Raw genomic sequence first — 22,109 nt, forward strand, 5'->3', positions numbered from 1 at the left:
GTAAATGGAAATTCTACATGAACTCTGAGTGGAATCTCTTTCCACCTTTCAGATAATTTATAGCTTAATGTCAGCTAAACATAGTAACTAATTCCATTTGTCCACTGAAAGTAAATTCTTGGCTGCTCTTCCAACGTCATTGCAGACATTGCTGTCAATCCCCAAACTGTGGCCTGTCCAATCAAAGTGTCAGCACTTACCTGCTGCTCAACACTTTGGACACATGGGCTGTCATATCAGTCAGTGACTGATCAGGCGCAGAAATCAGATAGAGCTTTCTCTTGAGAGCCAGATATGATTAGAGTCCAAGCTACGCATCAGTCTCAAGCCTAACAAATGCGTGCCCGCGTTAGCAGCTTTGTCATAAACAGTAAGGCTGCCTTCTGCTATCACCTTTACAAACACTTGGTAAGTTAGAATAGACCAGTGAGAACAGCAATAGCTGCAAAAAACAACTGCTTCCTCCTTTTATGTGTGTAAGTGATTAAGGTGAAAAATGCTAAACAACCAGTTCAAGAATCACAAGTCCTCTGCAGACTCATAGAGGAAGTAAAAAACCAAGGAGAAATAATGACCACCTTGAGTCTGAATTCACACTACAAAGTCTAAACCCAGAGATGAAGAAAGGAAACATTCTTGAAATAAGACTGGTCTCTCTCCAAACACACTTTAATTTTTACAGCAAGTGCAATATATCAACTGAAAAATTATAACAGAAACAAACCGGTATCATTAACCTTAGAGAGGCTACTGAGTAGCTGAGAAAAAATTTTTGATTTATATCTATGTTTTTGGAGGTTCAGAAAGTAGTCCTGAAATTTAAATCTTTCATGCGCATCTTTTTTTTTTTTTTTTGGCCACCTCTTCCCTGACCTTGGCTGCATATGAATCAATGAGTGAAAAGTAATTTAGAATTTTTATTTAGAATTTTAGATTATTCCAGCATTTTGTGCCGTGTGCTGTTTTTGTCTTTGCCAGGTAGGGCTCCATACCAGTCATCTAGCATGCTCGTCTAGCGGGACACAGCCATCTTGTCAAGACACTGTGAGTTCGCAGCCCCAAGGCAGCACTGAGCAAATGCAGGCGAGGAAGTATTACACCGTGCTATTTCTAGCTCACACCAATCACTTCAAAACAAGCAACATGGCCCCAATAAAACAGGTCCAGCCATTCCAGTACTAAGTTTATCAGTAATAATGTCAAAGCTCCACAAAACTTTTCTTCCCACCACAAGTGCAAAAAGCCTATGCCAGGATGACCTTAGATTTTTTTTAGCTCATGAGTCAAGTTTGCCCAGTGCTGTCATCTTTTAATACAGAGCACGAGCCTGACAGCAGGAAATGGCTCCAGAAGCCACAGCTGTTGCAGAGTCCAGTCTTCCATCTTCCAGCCATGAGAACTACTTCATTTCCTTCTTTGATCAACATGCCCAATGACTAAAAAAGGATGGTGTCCCAAACCTGTTAATAATAAATACATTTCCGCCATTCAAATCTCTGTTTCAAAGGCAGAGAAAATTTATGAATGAGCTGTTACTTTTCTATCTATCTGCTTAGGAGCTCAAGTCCTTAGAGACTTGTTTCTCTAGAATTGTGCAGTCACAGAACTGTACCAACAAATCATGTTCAACAGTCCAAAAGGCTCAGAAAGAAAATCAGTACAGTCCCCCACATTACCATGCAGAATAATAATAACTGTTCTTTACAACTGAAACATTTTAGCATAGAAGTGACTGACTGCAAATGCACACTGCCATGAAGACTTGACGCCACTGGGAGTAAGAAGATTATTAAAGGCTTTCTAGCCAATATTCAAAAAAAAAAAGCTACTAAATTCCTCTGACCGCAACTGTCTTCTAGTTCCTTGCTCTACAAGAAGCAAATTACAATCTTAGGGAAAGAGGGGAATGGAGGGGGAAGCATGTATGTCTGAATTTCATTTTAATCTCTTATTCTTAGCTCTCTATTTGGCTAAGTTAAAACATAAAATGAAAGGGAAAAGCAAAAAACTGTCAGTAAAGAAATCCCTTCTCATTTCAGTTTAGCTCAACATGCCACATACAAAAAGCTAGCTTTGCAGTTTGACACCAGACGAGATCCACAAGAAACACGGATATAATTACTCAGGGTATGTACAACAGAGTTCCTAAGGAACCCAGGAAGGTTAACTCTGTGCTTCAATTCCCCATCTGTAAAGTGGCAGCAATGCTTCCTCTACCCTGCTCTGTGCCACTTTTAATTGCAACATTTATGCATGCTCAACACTTAAAAACAACTGGCTTAACCATACTTAGAGTTTCTAAGAACTACCAAAGTACAAATAATATTATTAAAATAAGTACCTTAAAGCAGTAGCTGAAACTTTGATTTAAATCAAGAGTTCAATTAGTCACCAGATTCCTGTGAACTATTTTCATTGAAATCACTGTTGAATACCGTTCTGCATCCATTGCAAACCAGTAACTGCGGCTTTGCAGACACCCTGTAGTACAATCAAGTTTGAGAACAAATGGACTCCACTATATTGGAGACTGATCGCAACTCCATAATTTGAGTAGCATGAGGACTTTTTTCCAAGAAGATGAACTCTGTTACTGTATAGTCCCTCCCTCCAAGAGCATCCATGATATTTCACAGAGCCCTGGAAAAGACTTGGTCAACTCACACTGTGAAAGCAGAGGAGTTCTGTTCCTGGAGGAATAACTGTTTTCATCAGGAAAACAACTGCCTCGCAGTTTAAGTAATTACTTAAAACAAAAAAGCTAGCAAAAAGAAATAAAATAAATCCCCTACCCACTCCATGTGCATTTATCCAAGTATATCTCTCAGTAACAGTCCCAAGGGACTGTCAGATTGCTCTCCAATTACTCTGCTCTCACTAGCCTAGGAAAATCTGCAGCTGAACCATGGTATGAGCAATAACTAGTCCTGAACGTCACCAGGATTCAGAAGCAGAACTGCTTGGATGTATGGGGAAGAAGTAGAAGAATATCTATTTCACAGTTCTAGTTAAATCCCTCCAGATACTCAAGAAGGGGCATTCAGTCCTCTTCGCAAACAAAGTGGACATCAGAGGAAAATTAACGTACATTAACGTACAATTTGATGACCCACCAATACCTACTCCATCATCACTTCTCTAAGGGAGAGGAAGGGATACAACCTAATGAATAAAAATGAGACATTCATTAGGGTTTTGTTTACACATTATTATTCAATACTAACTTACAAAATGGACTATGATAAACAGGAGAAAGGTAATCTATACATGGTATTATGCAGAAAAGCTGCCGTGCTTTAAATTCACCTTCTCCCTTAAATTAACATTTAAAGTATAGATAAATTTTTACCAGGGAGTAAAGTGATTGCTTACGGAAGGGGTTCAGGTGGGGGGAAATTACTTGCACACAATACAACAATAGTGCAAAGATAACAGAAAACTGGGTATTTTCATGCATAAATAAACACATTATTGTAGTACCCTCTGCATGACTTGCATTTGAACATCTGATTTACCAATAATCTTTAAAAACTCAAGGAAGAGTGGAAAAAACAACACCTGTAGAATTCTAATTTGGAGGCAAAAGTACATACTCATCTTTACTTTTACATATTGTCCTTCATCTCACACTTTACCCTTCATTTACTTAGTCTGCCTACCAACACATGTTCAGTGCTAGAAAACAACTTATTGACACTACAAGACTAGAATGAAAACTTAATTCTATTGCCTGCAGGCTGCATATAGGCAAACCACTGATTCTGCCTAGCCAAAAAAAAAAAAATCCCTCAAAAAACCCCAAACCAGAAATTAGGAGGGTACCCTTAATCAGTACCAGGACTGCTGGCCTCAGCCTCTCCTCTCTCTCCTCCACTTCATAATGCCTATTATCTAACTGAAAAGGAAAACTTTGATCCTAATGGTTTTTGACACCTGATGAGAATAAAGAAACACAAAGGGACCTGGTGATGTGTTATTTAACGCATGACTGTTTTAATAGGGCTGTCTAATTTTTGGAGGCACAGGGCCCATATCCAATGCCCCTCGTAGCAACCCATCAGCTATTTGCCACATTCCATTCACCACATCACATGACTGCGCTATTGGCAGTTCCTGAAGGTTAGTTTAATCAACTTTTGTATACTATGATAATTTCCTGGGTTAGAAAAGGTTAATTAGAGGCAGAGCTAAGAACAGAACACTTTATTATACAGCAATATTATGAAATTTTTACTGTTCACAAAAATCTCAGAACTAAGTATGACTGACAACCAGTTACACAATATTACTGCATTTTTCAACCTTGTATCTTTCCATGCATTACATGTTGGTGTCATTACCCTAATTTTCTCAAATGTGAAATTTAAGACACAGACTGCTGAGGTGATTTTCCAGATTCCATCATCTAAATATCAATTCACCTAAATTTCTTGTTGGTGGGTATATCTGAAATCCTTTACACCAATTTGAAATTTCTACACAGAAGTCAGCTGCACAGGAAGACCAACGGTTACCTCCAAATACTGACTGCTCGAACAGATACCACCAACCATTCTAAAACCAAGGGATTAAACTAAAAGTTTTGAGAGAGGACTCTCAACATGAACAAAGACAAAGAATGGTGAAGCCAGATTTGGTTACCCAAGGAATTATTAGCCTCCGCAAATGCTGGAATTTATTGTTGCTATAACTAACTGCAGATGAAATACAAGAGCCATCGAGAACCAGGGGATGCACTGCTTTGTTAATACAACACAGCAAACAGCCACATCTCCTTTCTAATACAGGGAAGCAGCCAACAGTACACATGCTAAGCTTAAAATGTGCTACAGAAGAACAGAGACCCTGTTTCACCACTGATTCATCAGCCACAATCAGAATTACTACTGTTCTGATTTATTCTACCACCAAACACCCATGCAGCAGACTGATTGCCAAGCAACTGCCATTCAGCCTCTTGCAAACCCTACTGGTCAAAGTTAATCCAGCAATACAGCGGCTGCAGTCCAGAAGCTGGTTTTGTATCCTACACAATGCCTCTGTCAACACTTCAGAGACCCCAAACCTGATTAATTACATTTGTCTGGGACCCTCCATTCACCCAGCATATTGTTGAAAGCTGTTGAAGCAGGACAACAGTTGCACCCTCCTTCACACCAGGCATAAGCCAAACTTGTCATTCCCTGTTTAAAGTGCCATTAACTGGCCAGATTTACAGCTCCCAACCAGCCGCTGCAAGGCAGCCCACTGTAATGACTTCTATTAATCACTACAATTTGCCCCAAGTCCCATGGAAACTCGCACTCTTTTGCTCCTTCCAGTCCGGTTACACAGAATAACATTTCATCCCAAAAAGCCACCTCTCTGCTCTCAGCCACAAGTCACTTCAAAGCCCACACAGGCACTAGAATTGCACATTTGTCTCTGTTTCTGGTAATATGAGCAGCAGCAGGAATTTTGGTATCATTCCAATCATTTGATTTATGTATAAAAATCAAATTTTCAAATATTAAAAAGTCTAAACTAAAAAAAACAATAAAAAAAACCACCTCACACCAAAACCAAGCCTTTAAAAGCATGACCTTCAGCGTTACACAGGTGGCTTAAAAGAAAATTCACTACTATCCTTTCTACACCTGGTCATTTACCAGTCCGTGAATCCTGGAACATCATCCTTTGAGCAGCAATTTACACAGTGACTGAACACTACATTCTCCTTTACACGTATGTATTACTAACAACAGAAGGGATCCATCGATGTGATAGAAATTTCAAAAAGGAAAAGAAAATGACAAGATGGCTTTCAAATGCCTTCAATAGATGTAAGTCATCTCCAAACAGGTAAGAGAAGTGACCAGGATGAAGCTAGACATGAGTGAGATCAGGCAGCTGTCATCAACCTCCATTGCTACTTCAGCACCAAGGAAACCTTCCCATTGGTCTTTCAAGGGGCAACGGGTGGAGGTGTCATCCCAAACTTTTTCCAACAAAGACAACAGGAAAAAGTCACTCAAAAGAGATAAATTAAGCACACATTATCATTGAAATAAATCGCATCCCACTTTCTAACAAATTAACAGATTAATCCTTTACGCTTCCAGGCAACTCATTATCTGTGTAGAAATCTCTTTCTCTCTCTCATGGTTTATTTCAAGCCACATCTGGCCTATATTATCAGCACAATCAAAACTCTGCAGACCAGGTTATCTACACAAAAGGGAATTACCTCTTGTTTTAATTTCATTCATGCCTTTTTAGTTAGCTGTTACCTTAATACTCACCCAATGCCCTTCCCCACCAGTTTTCTGAGGCTCCAGAAAGTTGGGTGAAACACATTTAAACTGACCATTGAGAAGAAAAAAAGACAAGCCTCTGAAATACCAAAATCTCTTAATGCAGTCACCAAGAAGGACAAGCTTTATGCACTTTACTTGCCTTTTCTCTTGTTCTGACTGGTTAACCACGACCTTATGTTTAAAATTGCTACTCGGGTCAAACTCTTCTGAAGGCCTGGCTCGCCTATAAAGCACAAAGGTTAATCTTCAACAGATTCCATTACAGTCCATTCAGCTATTCTAGCAATGCTGTTTGAACACACTTCCTCCACAGAGCAGGTCTTTTTCCAAGGTGGTATTAGCTGTCTTGTTACTTTGAGAAGGCAGACTAGGTCTTCTTCTTCAGTCCCCATACCCAACCCTTCTTGTTCTGGACAATATGGAACCCAATGCAGGCTTTACCCACTCCAAGAATGAGGGGTATAAGCACAGCAGTACAGTCACTAAGCACAGTGACAAGCAGGCTTTCTTTTGCTGGTGTCAAACTCAAGTCGTCCTTGCCCACCACATTTTTTCACTTAGCAGCCAAAACCCATTTGCACAAGGAGAGGTGATGAGTTAACACAGTTGTAAATAGTTGCCAGAATAGTTCTTCACTAGCCAGCCTTTAAGGGGAGCTCACTTGGCTAGCAGACAGCATACTAAAATAATTTGGACCATCACCTTTCTGCTTCAGAACACCAAGCTCAAGAATGAAATAGTATTCTAGCATTGAGGCCAGTCAGAATCAAGACCTTTTTCTAAACAGGAGTGAGCAGGCACAGCCTCAGAGGTCAGTCCCTAGGCCTTCAAAACAACTGTTTGCTACTCTCATCATGAGGCTGAGAACTTTGCAAGAAGCAACCAGCTAAGCCTGTACCTACTTAGCCAATTTACATTTAAGGCAGTGCAGAAAATCTTGGCTAGCTGCAGAACATCTCCAAAGAAGTGTCTTTGCAATAACTAAAAAAAAGAATAAAAGACGTTAACATTAAAGTGAGCTGACAGTGATCCGTGCTAAAACACTTAACGTTTTTCTTTATTTTTCCTAACACCAGATCACAGTCTATTTCTGGTATCTCAGGTGTGTTAAATATGGTAAACACGCTAAGTCATGAAAACAGCTCCAACAACCCTCCTCCGTGCCCCATACTTTTGAATCAATACACAAAAAGCCCACAGGAAAAGCATCCTTAAAGTTATCTACACTGTGTTGCTAGCTGTGATGGAAAGGAACTGTAAGATCCAGGTTCTGAATATACTGCATATCTGCACTGCCTGAGGATGTATATTATATTGGCAAAATTTAACATGACCAAGGGTAACCAAAGTGCTTTGTACATAGCTCTACACAAAACAGGCTACGTAAGCAGAATGACTTCTGCATATCTAACAATCCATATCATAAATTTATATAAACACAGTGACAGTGGTTAGGGAACACAGTTCTTACTCATAACTAGCACAGATGTGCTGACAGATGTAAACAGCACAGGTAAGCTTGAGGAGCAGATAGATTAGCTCTGGAGAATCCTGCTGTGATGAAATAAGCACTCAAGATTCTGCCCAGCCCAGCCTTTGCAGCTGTCTGCTCCACCTCCCTCCAAAATTATCAACCCCTACAGCAGATTTAAACAAAGGAAGCATATGGCCACTCCACAGCCCCCTCAGTATGAAGTCCAGCAGATGATAAAAAGGCACAACCCCTGACTATTATCCCTATGTTGACACAAATCTTTGTTATGGATAATTGCACAACAAAAACTCCACCCTGCCAGCATAGCATTTTGCTCAACGGAATGGTTTACAACATTGTGTAAAACACCACAGCATGACTTGCCAGATCTCATCTATCAACTGCCTTAGTCAATGGAAGCTATTCTGGGTAAGAAACTTCCCTCTCCTAAATCTTTTCCCTTCACACACGCTGAAGAAAGGCAAGGATGATGACTTCACAGTTAGCTCAGTACTGAATGACACCTACAACTAGCTCTCCAGGGAGCAAATAACTGCCAGTCATCCCTAAAGAAAGGGGATACCTACTCTTCATTCACATCCCAAAGATCAGCAGCACGTCACATAGCTTTTTCAAAGCTGAGTTACATATAACTGTATAAAACTGAACTAAAAATAGCTTCCAGAGGATTTAACACTGGGGACTCCATTATTTCATTGACTGGATCAGAGCAGGAAAGGCTCAAAATGAAGTGTTTTGCTGTCTCAGCAGAAAGGACTAGTGCTAGATGAGTAAATGTGGTATGTCCAGATATGGAGCTCTTCAGCCTTGAGCCCTACACCCAGGAAGCACCCAGGACAAGATTCGATGCAGTCCGCAGCTATGAGGACACCAACCAACCTGCAAAGCCAGCCCACTCAATGACACAAAGAGATGCAAGTTCTATCTGCATTCCCTGTGCAGTGACAAGGGTTAATATTCAGATGGCAGGTTCAGTCCTAAAGAGATGCATCTCTGAATTGAATTTAGGTTCAGAAGGCTTGTACGGAGCTTTATGTGCCTCTGAATCCTGGGGTGACTCTTGCTCACTAAACACCGATATTTGTATGAATAAAAATGAAGGGATTTAACAAATCTTGTTCCTGCACACAGTTGTCAAAAAATCTGACCTTTAGAACAGGAAAAAGAGGGGGGATTTAAAGGTTTAAAGAAGAGGCAGTGGCTGCCTGATGTATAACAAACCTTTGAAAAATTATGAAGCAGTGAAAATCCCCTACAGGTCCCAACAAAATGTGTCCAATTTGCATTCCTGCAAGCCTTCCATACACACCACTCTGCTCCTGTGTGTACACAGGCAAATAAATCCCTAGGAATAATACAACTGGGACCCGAATCTGATCTCCAGTATATTATTGCTCCAGAGCTCCATTCCAACCTTCAGAAACGGCTTTTTTTGTTCCAGATAACTAAATCAAAGCAGTCCTGATAAGCTTTCAAAGCAGGGAATGTGAGGAATGGTTTAATGAATGTTACAACTCAACCTATTACAGACTACAGAGCTTTACAGAAGACTGGAGCGGGGAAGAACATATGACACTCCATGTCTGGAAGTCTCATAAATTCAAATCCAGAAGCACCTGCCTTTCTAAGCCCCTTTATATTAAGCCCAACAAAAACTCAGTGCTGACTGTGCAAAGGGACATAAAGAACTGAAAGTGAGAACTGTGTCAGACAAATACTGGGGGTTTCCTATTGAAAAGTTACATTAGTTGTAAGTTTGACACAGAAAGATTAGAGTCATAATGGCTTACACAGGAACAGACAAAAAAAGCGAAAAAACAAACATAAACTGAAAGTAACAACAAGAGAGAAAGAGGTAACACGAGTCATGGAAGACAAAGCTAAAAAAAATTTTGGAAAAGCATGCTCTTTTTGCAAAGCAGCTTCTGTGGCATTTACATTTGGCGCTAAGTGCTGCTTGTGCGCTACCAGAAATTCAGGCAGCTTCTGTAGGTATAAAACTTCAGCCATGCATGCATGGGGTATGCTTGAAAGGTCTATGTCCTGGTCCCAAGTTTTGCTTTGCTTTCACTGCTTTTTCTATCTCTAAGCATAAGTGATTCTTGTCTCAAAACCAAAAATAAGGTTGCAGCATAAAATATTTATTAGCTATAACAGGCTGTTGTAAAAGTTCTGTGCAGTTTAAGTTTGTGGGCTCAGACTGAAAGATTAAATCAAGCTAATACTTCAGGTGACTTTCATAAAGAAGAATTTCAGCTCAGAAAATACCAGAAGCTAAGGCATCTCACAAAGGCAATAATCAGCTCCATTTCCGTACAGCTTACCACCAAGAAGGTGTTCAAAAGGAGGTCAAGATCAAAGTAATTATGCTCCCACCTAGGTTCTATATACCTACATGTCCCTGTTTGCTCCTTTCATTGTCTTATGTACATTCTTGTCACAAAATTAGTAGCTGAAACAGTTTAAAGGTTTCGAGTGAAACAACTTTATTCATACAATTAACCAGCAGATTATCAGAACAGGTTAACAATTCCGCATTTCCTGCCAGTAAATAAGGCTTCAATACCCATAAGCTTTCAGTATCACCTAGACAGTTGCAACTGACTGTTATTGAATGCAAAATAGTTATACTTACAGAGATTAAATGCTTCCTATTTACATGACAACACCTATCAACACAGCTAGATCAGAGTTACATGTAATTCTACAGCCATCCTGAATAAATCATCATGCAGACACATCCAGGACAAAGCCATTCTTATCATAGAACAGTGGTCCCAGATGAAATCCCTGCAGAAGAAGCTCCTGTTTAATAGTTTTAACTATTCTAGTCACTTTCCTCACAGCATCAGGTCCAAAAACTTAGACAATTGTCCCAGAATTGCAGTGTCTGTGCATTTTTCTGGTTTTCACTTACTACTGACTCTTTTTTTCTCTCTCTCCTTTTCTTCCAATTTAATCTAACACAGATTATCTAATATTATTCTTCCTGCTTCAACTTCTAATCCACATTTGGTTACCTTACAATTTTGCAAAGCACTCTATGCAAGAGGTATGCATTAACTACAAATAAACAGAAATCTGTATATTTTCTACTGCTTTAAAGACATTTAGTCATCTTGCTCATTAACAAGTTGAAGAAAACTGATTACTTTTCACAGACTACAAATACTTGGGCTTTCTGTTCATGTCTCTCCATGTTCAGTAACTTTCTTTGTGGGAAATTCAAACTCTGCTAATACACTGATACCTATTTCTTATGCTTATGCAAACTAACAACCCTCTTGCATGCCTCCCAATATTACTCCATATTTCATAGCACATAACACTTCACAATTTCAAAGTCCTTTACAAATAACCTCCTGGTGCTTTGGTTCAAGATTTCTTTCAAATTTAAGTAACTGCAATTCTTTTTAATACCACTGTTTGATTCTTTTAATACGCTTTTAATGCGCTGTAGACAATCTCAGCTTCTTGCCTTTAGTTCACAGCAGAAGTCTGCCATTTTAAAACAAAATATAATTGTCTGGGAAAGGAACAACAACCTTTTAAATGCTGGTAGACATGTAAGCAAAGATAATGTATTCTGAATATATGTTATGCTTGATTCAATTTCTGTTGCTAGATACCTAATTTAAAAGTAGGTTTTGCCATATACATAGTGACAGTTGATGCACAGAAAAAACCATTTACCAGTACCAGATGATCAGAGAACACACGTGTCCTTTGATGTGAAATTTCACCTGCAACATGAAGTTCAGCCCTTTCTATTTTATTCTAGGGTGAGCCAGGCAAAGGAAAAATAAAGTGGAATAAAACTAGATTAAGAGGGCTTTGAGGAACAGCGTCTGGGCAGTCTGAAGAGAAGCAGAAACTTTTAAGGGGCAGACTTCAAATCTCAATCGCTGGAAGCTGGAACACTCAGGATAAGAGGCATGCATGCAGGCAATAGTGCAACAATAAAATGAGAACAGACTTTTTTTTTTTCCACGTACTGTTCCTTTTGCTGAGGTTTACAATGCAAAAGGCCTAGGCAAGTCAAGTGTGCTACGTAACACAGCTAGTAAATGGATTAACAAGTCTTGAGTCAGCTCTGTGAATGGGAAATGGTGAGCTTTATCCCTGCCTAAGTCATGACAAGCAGCACAGTATTTAGACCTGGTGCAATCAGAATAATGAAGTAATCCAAAGGGCTTACAAATATTTTTGAAGAACATTGTACATTGACAAAACAGTTTTCTCTACTTAGTCATGCAGGTTTTACTCAAAAAGCACACAATCCCATCTCTTATCCTACTGCTTGTAACTACAGAAAGTTTTTGGACAGCCTCTAGTCTGAATTAGTTGCATCCTCCAGCAAACTACTAATTTTTTCATATACACTAACACTAAAGAAAATTCCAACATTGGTTTAGCTCTTCAGACTTCTGAGGATAAAAATTGAAGCTTAATTTATATTTTAGAACAGACTCATTGCTCAGTGAAAATGTTAGCAGTCACGTAACTTTTTTATAGCTACAGTTTTTTACCCCTTTCCTGGTTTTCAGCTGGGATAGAGTTAATTTTCACAAGAAGTTGGGAGGGGACACAGCCAGGACAGCTGGCCCAAACTAGCCAAAGGGATATTCCATACCATATGATGCCATGCTCAGTATATAACTGGGGGAACCTGGCTAGGGAGGAGGGATTGCTGCTTGGGGACATGCTGAGCACTGACTGGTTCTGGGTGGTGAGCAAATTGCACTGTGTATCACCCGCTTTGCATATTATTTTATTAGTATTGTTGCCATTTTCCTCTTCCTTTATTGTCCCAGTAAACCGTCCTTATCCCAACCCACAAGTTTTACCTTTTTCTTCTGATTGTCCTCCCCATCCCACCAGAGGTGAGGAGGAGTAGTGAGCAAGCAGCCATGTGGTGCTTAGCTGCCAGCTGGGGCTAAACCATGACAACTCCCAATGCCCTTGGACACAAATTCTCTGCCTCCACATTCGTGTGGTATGCTGTGCACCTGTTGGTTGCCAACCCCACCCCAGATACAGCCACATCACAGGGCAGCAGATTGAGAGCTCACTAGGGTGTGAAGCAGTGTGCAACCTCTCAGGACAAGCTGCAGAGTCAGTAAGTAATCACAGGCAGCTACTGTGCACAAAATTGTCAGGGGTTCCATCTTCCACAAATTCTCGAGCAATCAGATAAAAAAAACCACCTACTGAATGAAGAATATGCTGCAAATGGTATAGATGAAGTTATCCAATGTTTTATGGAGAGGGAGAAAGCATAGTCAGCTATTACTGATGTTTAAGTAGGCTTTGCAGTGGGTTTTTTCCTCCAATCTGCAGGCATGTCCAACTTTCCTTGATAAACTTCAGTAAGTCTGTAATTTACTATTCCATTTTGTACTGCTTGCATCTGTTCAGACTGTAATTGTCATTGCCCATGATTATGCCTTTCTATATACAATATAGAATATATATGCTTACATAAACTTCTGTAGGCCACTCTAACACTGTTTTAATTTTCTGCACAAACAATATAATTTGTTTTGAGACTTGAATCAATATCACAATGGTTCAAGAAGCTTTATCCCTATGCCAAACCAGCTTTTGCCAGAGGAAAGGCTTGTAATTGACTACTACTAACCCTGTTCATCTTCTACGTATCAACTACCAACAAGGGGGTTTTTGGTGTTTGGGTTTTTTTGTTTTGTTTTGTTTGGGGTTTTTTGTTTCCCCTCAAACCATATAGGCTAGAAAAAAATTTTGCACCTAAGCAAAAGTCAAGATTCTTCTGTATTACCACGTCCTGAAACTCTGGGAGTTACTTTTCATATTTGATGTCCCTGTCTATTTTAAACTAGGCTTAAACTAGAACAAAGTATGTGCCACTACTATTTAAACATCACAGGATGTATTGGTATCAATTCTCTATAGCTACTCCTATTGATTTTACCATTTCTGGTAATATTCCCACCATAAGAACATATGACAACAGAACACAGCAAATATGTCAGATCCTGCTGGTACCTTAGCTACACTGCAAGAACAAGGTCTCAGAAATATAGGAAATTGTTACTCAGACGAGAGACAGACAGCACTTCCTTTCCCAGAACAATCTGTCTCCTGCCCTGACAACCCGTTCCTGCTATATTTACCCGACCAAATTTTGCCAGTGATATATTTCCAGATGCACTTGAGCCACATGTCCCTGTCAGTCAGCCCAAGCGCAGGGGAATCTGAGCAGAGAACAGCTCCTAGAAATCACTACATGTTAATCCATGCTTCCTCTCTTGCTTGCCTTTAGAGTTAAAGGAGACAAAATGTGTAAAGCATTATTCCCAGTTTATTTTGGAAGCAGTTGTGGGGACAAGAGGTACTTCATTCGATACAGCTATTTACTTCAACTGCTTTCTTTACGGCTGACTGAGACACCTGAACAGTAAAAAAAACCCCATAAAAATCTGAAGCATGCAGTTAAAAATAACTGTCTGTTTCAACCAATTAATACCGGGTGTCTAGAAAGAAATTGTAAGGCTGTCTGAAAAAAGGCTAGATGCTAAACAAGGAGCTTACACCTCTAATCTGCCATGGGAGAGTCAATTCCTTATCCAGAAAAAAAAAAAAAATACATTGTGCCATCTTTGGTGGAGAAAAGCAACATAGATCAAGCAAGGAAAATCAGTTCTAGATTTCAGCTAGCTCAATTTAAGAATGCTGACCAGCTAAAATGAGTTAAGTTGTGGAGCAATAAGAATAGGATCTGATGAAAAGCTATCTTTATTTCTTCTGTGCTAAGCCACTTTACTATTTTAACAGTTATATTCTTCCTATATTCTACCATATACTTCTGATCTCATGATATCTCTTTCAGCCCTAACTGCACAGCTAGGTTCTTATATTTTCATAATCTTATAAAATACTTAACACCTGACTTATGATAATTATGTTGGCCCTTGCTGAATTTCTAAGTTCCCCGAAATCCTTTAGGCAAAGGACCAAAGAGACTTTCTTCCCCACCTCCACCTCTATATTTTTAAAAGATGCTCTTCAAAGCTCCTACCTCAATATTGCTTCAATTCCAAAGTGCATTTTTTGAGACTACAGCAATAGGGGGGAAAAAAACAAATGAAAACCAAACCAAACACAAAACACCAAAGTCACCTCTCAGGATCTTACTAGTAAGACTTTGTCATCATGTTGGTGGTCAGTCAGTGGAATCAAGGTATTTTCTCAGTTCTAGGTACTATGAGTCTTCCAGAGAAGGAGATGGGAGCTAAATCAGTGATGTAAGAGGAAGAAGTGAACAGAGGAGCTGAAAAGGTTTAAAATTGTAAATATCCTTCCTTTGGCTCCCTCCTCTCCTTTTCTGGAAAGCGCAGACAGGCAGTTTCAACCTTTCCACCGTTTATTTAACTGGCTTAACAAAGGGTCCTAACAGGTCACAAATAAGCTTTTTAAATAAAAAGCACAAGTTGAAATCAACTGTGGATATATCAAAACTCATGGCCAGGCCAATTTTATTACTCAAGGTGGAATTAAAAACCACTGCCGCCTTCTTTCAATAGCAGATTCACATAACAAGACCTCTTCAGCTATCTGAAAGCAGGTAGAGGTTCCTCAAAACAAAAGCACTTTTGACCCATTCTTCTAAAACAAACAAATGAAAGACCTAAACTAGTTTTGCTTAAGTACAAGTACAATCTTTAGAACAACCTACATTATTTTCACTACAGCATTAAAACTTTAAAATTTTAAAATGTTTTTGCTAGAGAGATTATTCCTGCTTCCTTAAACATTTGCATGTTTTCTGGTACCCTTTCCTTTTCAAATCTGTAACACTTTTCAAGCATCCAAGTGGCACATCATATCAGAGGAGCGGAGACCAGCATGACAAGAAAGAAAGTGAGCATCTTATGGGTGGCATTGAAAGATGTTAAAAAAATACTGGCCAGTGCTGAGTAGGATCAAGTGAAATGTGGGCAAAATATGAACTGCATTACATGTTAGATTTTATTAGCAGCCTCATACAGCTGCTCAAATTCAGGCATCTAATACGGGGATGTGAACAGCTGGTACCATCACCTGCTGTTCCTGCAGAGTGAAAGAGAGTGTGTGACCTTCCGCTGCAGCACATGGGTCTTGTGCATGTGAACAAGTACCAGTATGGGTTGTGAAACTCAATAGCATTAAGAACTGCCATCCAAAAAAGAAACTGTACAACTTAAAGGCAGCTGAATGAGAATGAACTTCACGTTCAGATTTTTAATGGATTGTCAATAAAAGTGGAAGGTTTTCAAAATTTAAGTCGATGTTGCCTCTGACACAAAGCTTTAATAGTCAATTACCAAACAACCATTAAATTAAGCATTCCAGGATGCCTACGATGGTGTGTGTTTGTGTGTCCCCCACTACTTAATAATGTATTTCTCCAGCAATTTCTTTTTCTCTGAAGAAAACATTTTCTTTTTCTCAATTATTGAACTACCATTCAGCTACTCTGTTAGAGTTGCCCTATTGCTTTCTACAATGTCTGAATCTTTTCATTTCTTCCTCTCCTATGTTTCCAACACTCTTGGCAAAGCCCTTTCTCCAAGAAAAGATCACTTTTATTTACCAAACATGGATATTTCTTCCCTTATGTTCTTAATGAAGCAGAAGTCTTCATGATTAAAGAGTTCAGACTCCTATATCACATAAAGAAGTCATATGCCTTCAGAAAAGTTTGTTGTTTAGAACTTACCTCTTTGCCAAACCAAAATCCTATTTTCCTACAATATCACAGTATTGTGGTATTTTCTACAGTATCTTGTTTCAACTGAAAAAGTCTCTTCCTGCTGTCCATATTTTAACAGACTGGTAAACATCTGAGCAAACACATTTCCTACATCTTTGTGTTCATCATCAACACCACCACCAAAGTAAATATTTTCAGGACTGTTCTCTGCCCGCTCCCTGTACCAGCCTGATCACTTCACATCTGAAGTGCTAACTTCATACTGAGGCAGAATGTATCTGAGAGAGGGGAAGCACAGAAATAAGATCTAACAAGCACTGTCAAATTTTAAGTCTGACTAAACATATTTGCACTTCAGACATTGAAAAAACAAATGTTTTAACTAAGAGCTGAGTATGCAAAGAAAAACATAGTATTTCTGAAAAACAAAAGTGAAAACCTCAGACTGAAGTGAAAACCAGCTAATGATGTCTCTTCCCATGCTGCCATGACAGCCATCTTAGTTATTACAGAACTATTACAGGCCACTATAAACTGTCTAATCCCGCTTTGAAGAACATCCAAGTTCCTAAGCACAGTTACTAAGGATGCTTACATAAGCAACCATATTTTACCACTGCCACTCATTTTATTTCTAGAATAAAGCCCCTCCCCTAGGCTATACCCAGATCTAATAGACTGTTCTCCTTCAATGCGCCATGATCAAGATAACAACCACATCTTGATTTATTCCAACAATACATCATATTTACAATTTGCCACCTAAATTATATTAGCAGTTAATCAAGAGGTAAATGGAATCTAATTCAACAGCCATTTGTCAGACTTTGTCACTGTATCAAGAAAAATTACAATTTTCTGAAAAGTAACAGGGTACAAGGACACATTTTAATAGAAAAACTTCCTCCCAGAATTAAGTTAAACACAATCAAAAGTGAACAGCATTGTTTTGAAGTCTCTCATCTCTTTAAGTGGCACATGTCAAGAATTATTAACAGTCATGCAAGCATTCAGACTCCTGCACCAAGCAAAGGCAGCATATACCTTCTGAAAGATTGCTCTGTTTATAACTTACTGTTTCAATATGGCTAGGAATAAATTTCAGCTTAGTGCTACAAGGACAGAACTGGAAATTAAAAAAAAAACTGAAGTGCTTATATTAGGGTACATATAGAGGATCAAACAATCAAAGTACCATCATCACTGAAGAATTTAACATATTCAGCTAACAAGCATAATCAAGTGCACCTCTTGAGTATTACAATTGTATAATTGTGATTACAGTGCAAAACACATTAGCATAAGCCATCACGGAAACAGTTTATCAATCCATTCATTTTAACAGGACAGCTAAAGCCAATATCACCCCAAACTTTAGTTCTATTGCATATATCTGCAATGTCTCATCTAACATGTTTTATTTTCTACCCATCTCACATTGTCTCTTTTTTTTTGTCATAATGTCTCACCCTGTTCCTCAACTGTCACGTAACTATACACCTCTTTCTTTCACAATGTGCTTGAATATAGAAGTAATTTGAACTGACAAGTTTTAACTTCATAATTGCACCACACAAAGAGCACAGAAACATTCATTTCATGAAATTCAAGTGATGAGGAGTCTGTCTATCCATCCCTTTAAACTAAACAAGAAATATCCAAGTATAATTAGGAGTTCAAAGCAAGAGCAGGTTGCTTTAACACTTCCAATAGCATTTCCAAGTCACACGGATACAGTATATCATACAATACTAATGTAGATCTATCAATTTTCTACAATTACTATGACTAGTTGATAAACAATTACTATGACTACAATTACTATGACTAGTTTCCTTCTCAAGATGGGTTTTATTTCCTACAATTTTGTGATGACATGTACTGATTCACTGTCCCTAGAAGATTTACATATATTTAACTCACAATTTAGCCTTCCTCACTCTATTAATGAATTCACAGAAAGTATCTGTTGATACCACCAACACTGGAATGCATGCATTTCAAACTCGTCCATGACATGACGTTTCCATCTCTTTCACCTCAGAATCCATCATATCACAAGACCTCAGACCATACCTCTAAGCCACTGTATTATAGGCAATATATATCACACTTTCTTTGTAGCTTTTAGAGGTGCTGTAAAGCAAGTTAAAATCATGTCATGTAAAATATGACAGGAGTTTTCATAGAACTGCACGCAGCTGTAAGTTTTATAGCTCCTTCCTGGACAAATTCACTGTCTTGCATCATTTTCTAAAGGCAGATTACAAAAGCAAGATCTTGACTATCCATCTGAAATTTTTTTTAGAACTTACAACAAGGAGGTCCATAACATGCTGGAATTTCTTTCCTGATTGCAGCAACAAACAAACAAAAAAACCCTTCAACAATAATCTATTCCACAACAGTCAGCAGACAAGCTAAGTACAGTTACCCTAAGAAGAAAAAGCTCTTGCAAGTTTACTTCAAACAGGCAAGCCACCAACTGCACATCCCTATTAACATTCCCTAACCAATCAACTTGTTTTTTTAATAACAATGTTCTCCATTACTCTGCTACTTTTATACTTACCTTTCAATCCCTCCCATTCTACCTCTTGTTGGCTTTTCTCTTCCACACTAATTATTGAGAGCAGCAGCACTTTATCACACATCCCTGCGCTATTCCTGAAAAAAGGGACATTTTGCCCAATTGAATCTTCTTTCAAACCTCTCCTTCAAACTCACATCTTGCTGTAAACCGTATTAGGGATCAGCCAACATGTTTGAAGGACAAATGGAGGTAGTCATTAAGGAAAACTCTCAAGTGTTTAACAACTTTGTATACTTAATGACTTCTCTCTGCTTCCACCCTCTTAAGCTACAAACTCTTTGAGGTGAGGAATGCTTCAGTATGCTTGTGGTAGATGTATGCCCAATGCTTCTTGGCAGTCCTATTACATATTATGCAACCATATAAATATGCACCTGCACTTTCTGTCACAAGTTATCGCTTCTTTGAAGTAAATCACCTTTGAAACACTACTTTTAACAGGTTAGATGGCAGCAGTTTAGCGAGGACAGAAGACAGTTAAAAGAAGGAAAGGTGACAGAAGATCTATATATTCAATAAACTTCTACTGGAATTCAGCAATTTCATGTACACTCCTACTTCCAGAGGATTTTTACTATAATGCAAATAGCCTTAATGTCTCTTAATTGGCCGCAATTCCTTTTGACTAGTCTTGACCAAAACAAAGACATCTTCATCAAAAAAACCCTGGAATAAAACCTCCATGGATGACTTAAGAGGAACCTTAACTTCAGCAGAGCATCTGGTACTGCCTTTCTACCAAATCAAACTGCAATTTATTGCCCTCTAATGTATGTACATTAGGCCATTTCCTTTATGGCTCCACTTCACACAGAAGCAGTAACTGAAGGAAATAATGGAGTGCCCAACAAGTGGGAAAGTAATTGCTCAACAAGCGTAGAACAAGAGAGAGTCAGTTGCACACCGTGCACATGTGGCAGCTCTTCAGAGCCCAGCCCTGCAGCGGTAACAGAAGGCTGGTGTTACAGAACAAGCCCACTGTGGGAACTCTGCCAAGCAACAGCCAGGAGCGCTTGTCCATCTAAATCCTTGGGTCCTTAAGGATTAAGGGTCAGGAAACAATCCCTTCCAACAGCACCACCTCCTGCCTGTACCTGCCAGTCATTAGCCATGCACACAAGGAAGACTGTTAAGCTCCAAGCTCTAGTCTTAAACTGCACCCAAAGAAAGGATGCTTAGGTGGTATCACAAGGGTGGTGGTGCTGGACTGCAAAAGGGACAGTTCAGATGCAGAAATACCTTGTGTGAAGACCATCTTACTGGGTTTGAATTTTTTTTTCCCTCTAGACATTCCCAGAGTCACTCCACTTCTTTTGAATATATTCAGTAAGTTTCTTACTACTCAGATACACAAAATAGAAGATGAAAGCAAGAGCTAAAAAGTTACCAAATCAAGGACATTAGACAAACCACAGTTTAGCCCTTTCTGCCTGTTCCACCTTAGATATACGATCTCTCAATTGCATGCTTCCACTTCTCAGGAGTCCCAATTTCATTCAGTATATTATGTTGAAGGGCTCAGTGAACAATTAAACAGAATCAATTAGAGTTCAGAGTGACCTTATCCATACCCGATTTCTAACACTCTGTATAAACACTGTCCTGCACACAACAGAACAGCCTCGGAAAAGGTTATGGTGGTTGTCTTTGTGCATCTATAAGCTTCCAAATACTAACAGTTATTCTTCATCAAACACATTCCTCTTCCTTCTTCTCTTCCTTTATGCAGGAAGAACACTAAATCTTAAGTGAAATTATGACAATTTTGGTGGTAGTTTTCGGCTAGAGAAGTTCACATCCCAGGTCCCCAGTGCGGCTACCATTCTTAGGGCACATTAGTGTCACTCCAGGAAAATCACTTAGAAAGTAAAGCACAATATTAGCAACCACCTGGGGAAAGTGTAGTTTATTATTTCTCCAGCAATATCAAGAAAACCTATGCCAAAAATATCAATAGAAACCTATTATCTGAGGGAAATGCAAAGACCTCAGCCATAAGACAGTCATTTGATGATACAATAAGATTAAAAAGAAGATTAATCTCTCTTAAAGTGAGTATTTGGAACTACCTGCAGCTTCAAAGCAAAAATACTGCATTGGTTCACATTCTCTCTGCATTCGGAAGGAAAACTAGGAAGTTGCTTTTAAAATGACAACTTTTACTGCATCATCTGAACACAAATCACAAAAAACAAGTCTAGATTCAGCCTAAAAGCAAAGCATCAAATTAAGGTTTTCACCTTAATCTTCATATTTCTTATAGTAAGAAGGTGATAGAAAATATTAAGAGAAATTAATTACCACTTCTGTACACTGTGTCAGGTCATTCAACAATGACTAAAATTGAATTGCCATCCCCTAATTAGAGTGAAGCTGAGTTAAAGTTATGGAAGAAACTTCACTCTATCAATTTCCTAACCTTTCTTACTCCCTTTCCATTCTTCTTAAAAATTTTATAGAGAATGCAACAAAAGCTAAATGCTAGACTGAGTTGCTTGGTCTTCCAAAATACCAAGTTAACATGTATGGATACCTGTTATGTAAAAAAAAAAATATTTTTTTTTAAAGTTATCACAGGGACAGGCATAATCTAGGAGACCGGTGAGTCTTCTAGATATTTTATATGAAGCTGATATGCAACAGAAAAAACCTTAGGGCTTTTTTTTTAATGTTTGCTCTCGATAACATTGCCATTCTTCAATGCAAACAAAGGGAGAAGTATCACACCTTACAGTTCATCAGTATTTGTTATTTACTAGTAAGTCCAGGCACTTCCTGCAGAAAAACTCAAGATATAAATAATAAACAAAATATGGCATTGCTCATATCTGCAAAGTAACAGGCATTGCAGCACTATACGTATCACACATCCATATAATCTAATTCCTACACTTCTTTAAAAAAAATAATTGTTTTCTCCGATTTCTTAACTTGAATAGACCACAATGAATAATTCAGATTCAATAACACTGCAATAGCTTTGAGAATGGGCCA

The 22,109-nt window shown here is 38.7% G+C and overlaps 1 protein-coding gene across 10 annotated transcripts in view; it reads right to left on the reverse strand.

The window, feature by feature from the left end:
* GBF1 (golgi brefeldin A resistant guanine nucleotide exchange factor 1) overlaps positions 1-22,109 on the reverse strand; it is a 107,123-nt gene that overhangs the window by 73,181 nt on the left and 11,833 nt on the right. The window lies entirely within an intron of this gene.

The sequence above is a fragment of the Grus americana genome, chromosome 7 (genome assembly GCF_028858705.1).
Source record: "Grus americana isolate bGruAme1 chromosome 7, bGruAme1.mat, whole genome shotgun sequence".
NCBI classification, from domain to species: Eukaryota; Metazoa; Chordata; class Aves; order Gruiformes; family Gruidae; genus Grus; species Grus americana.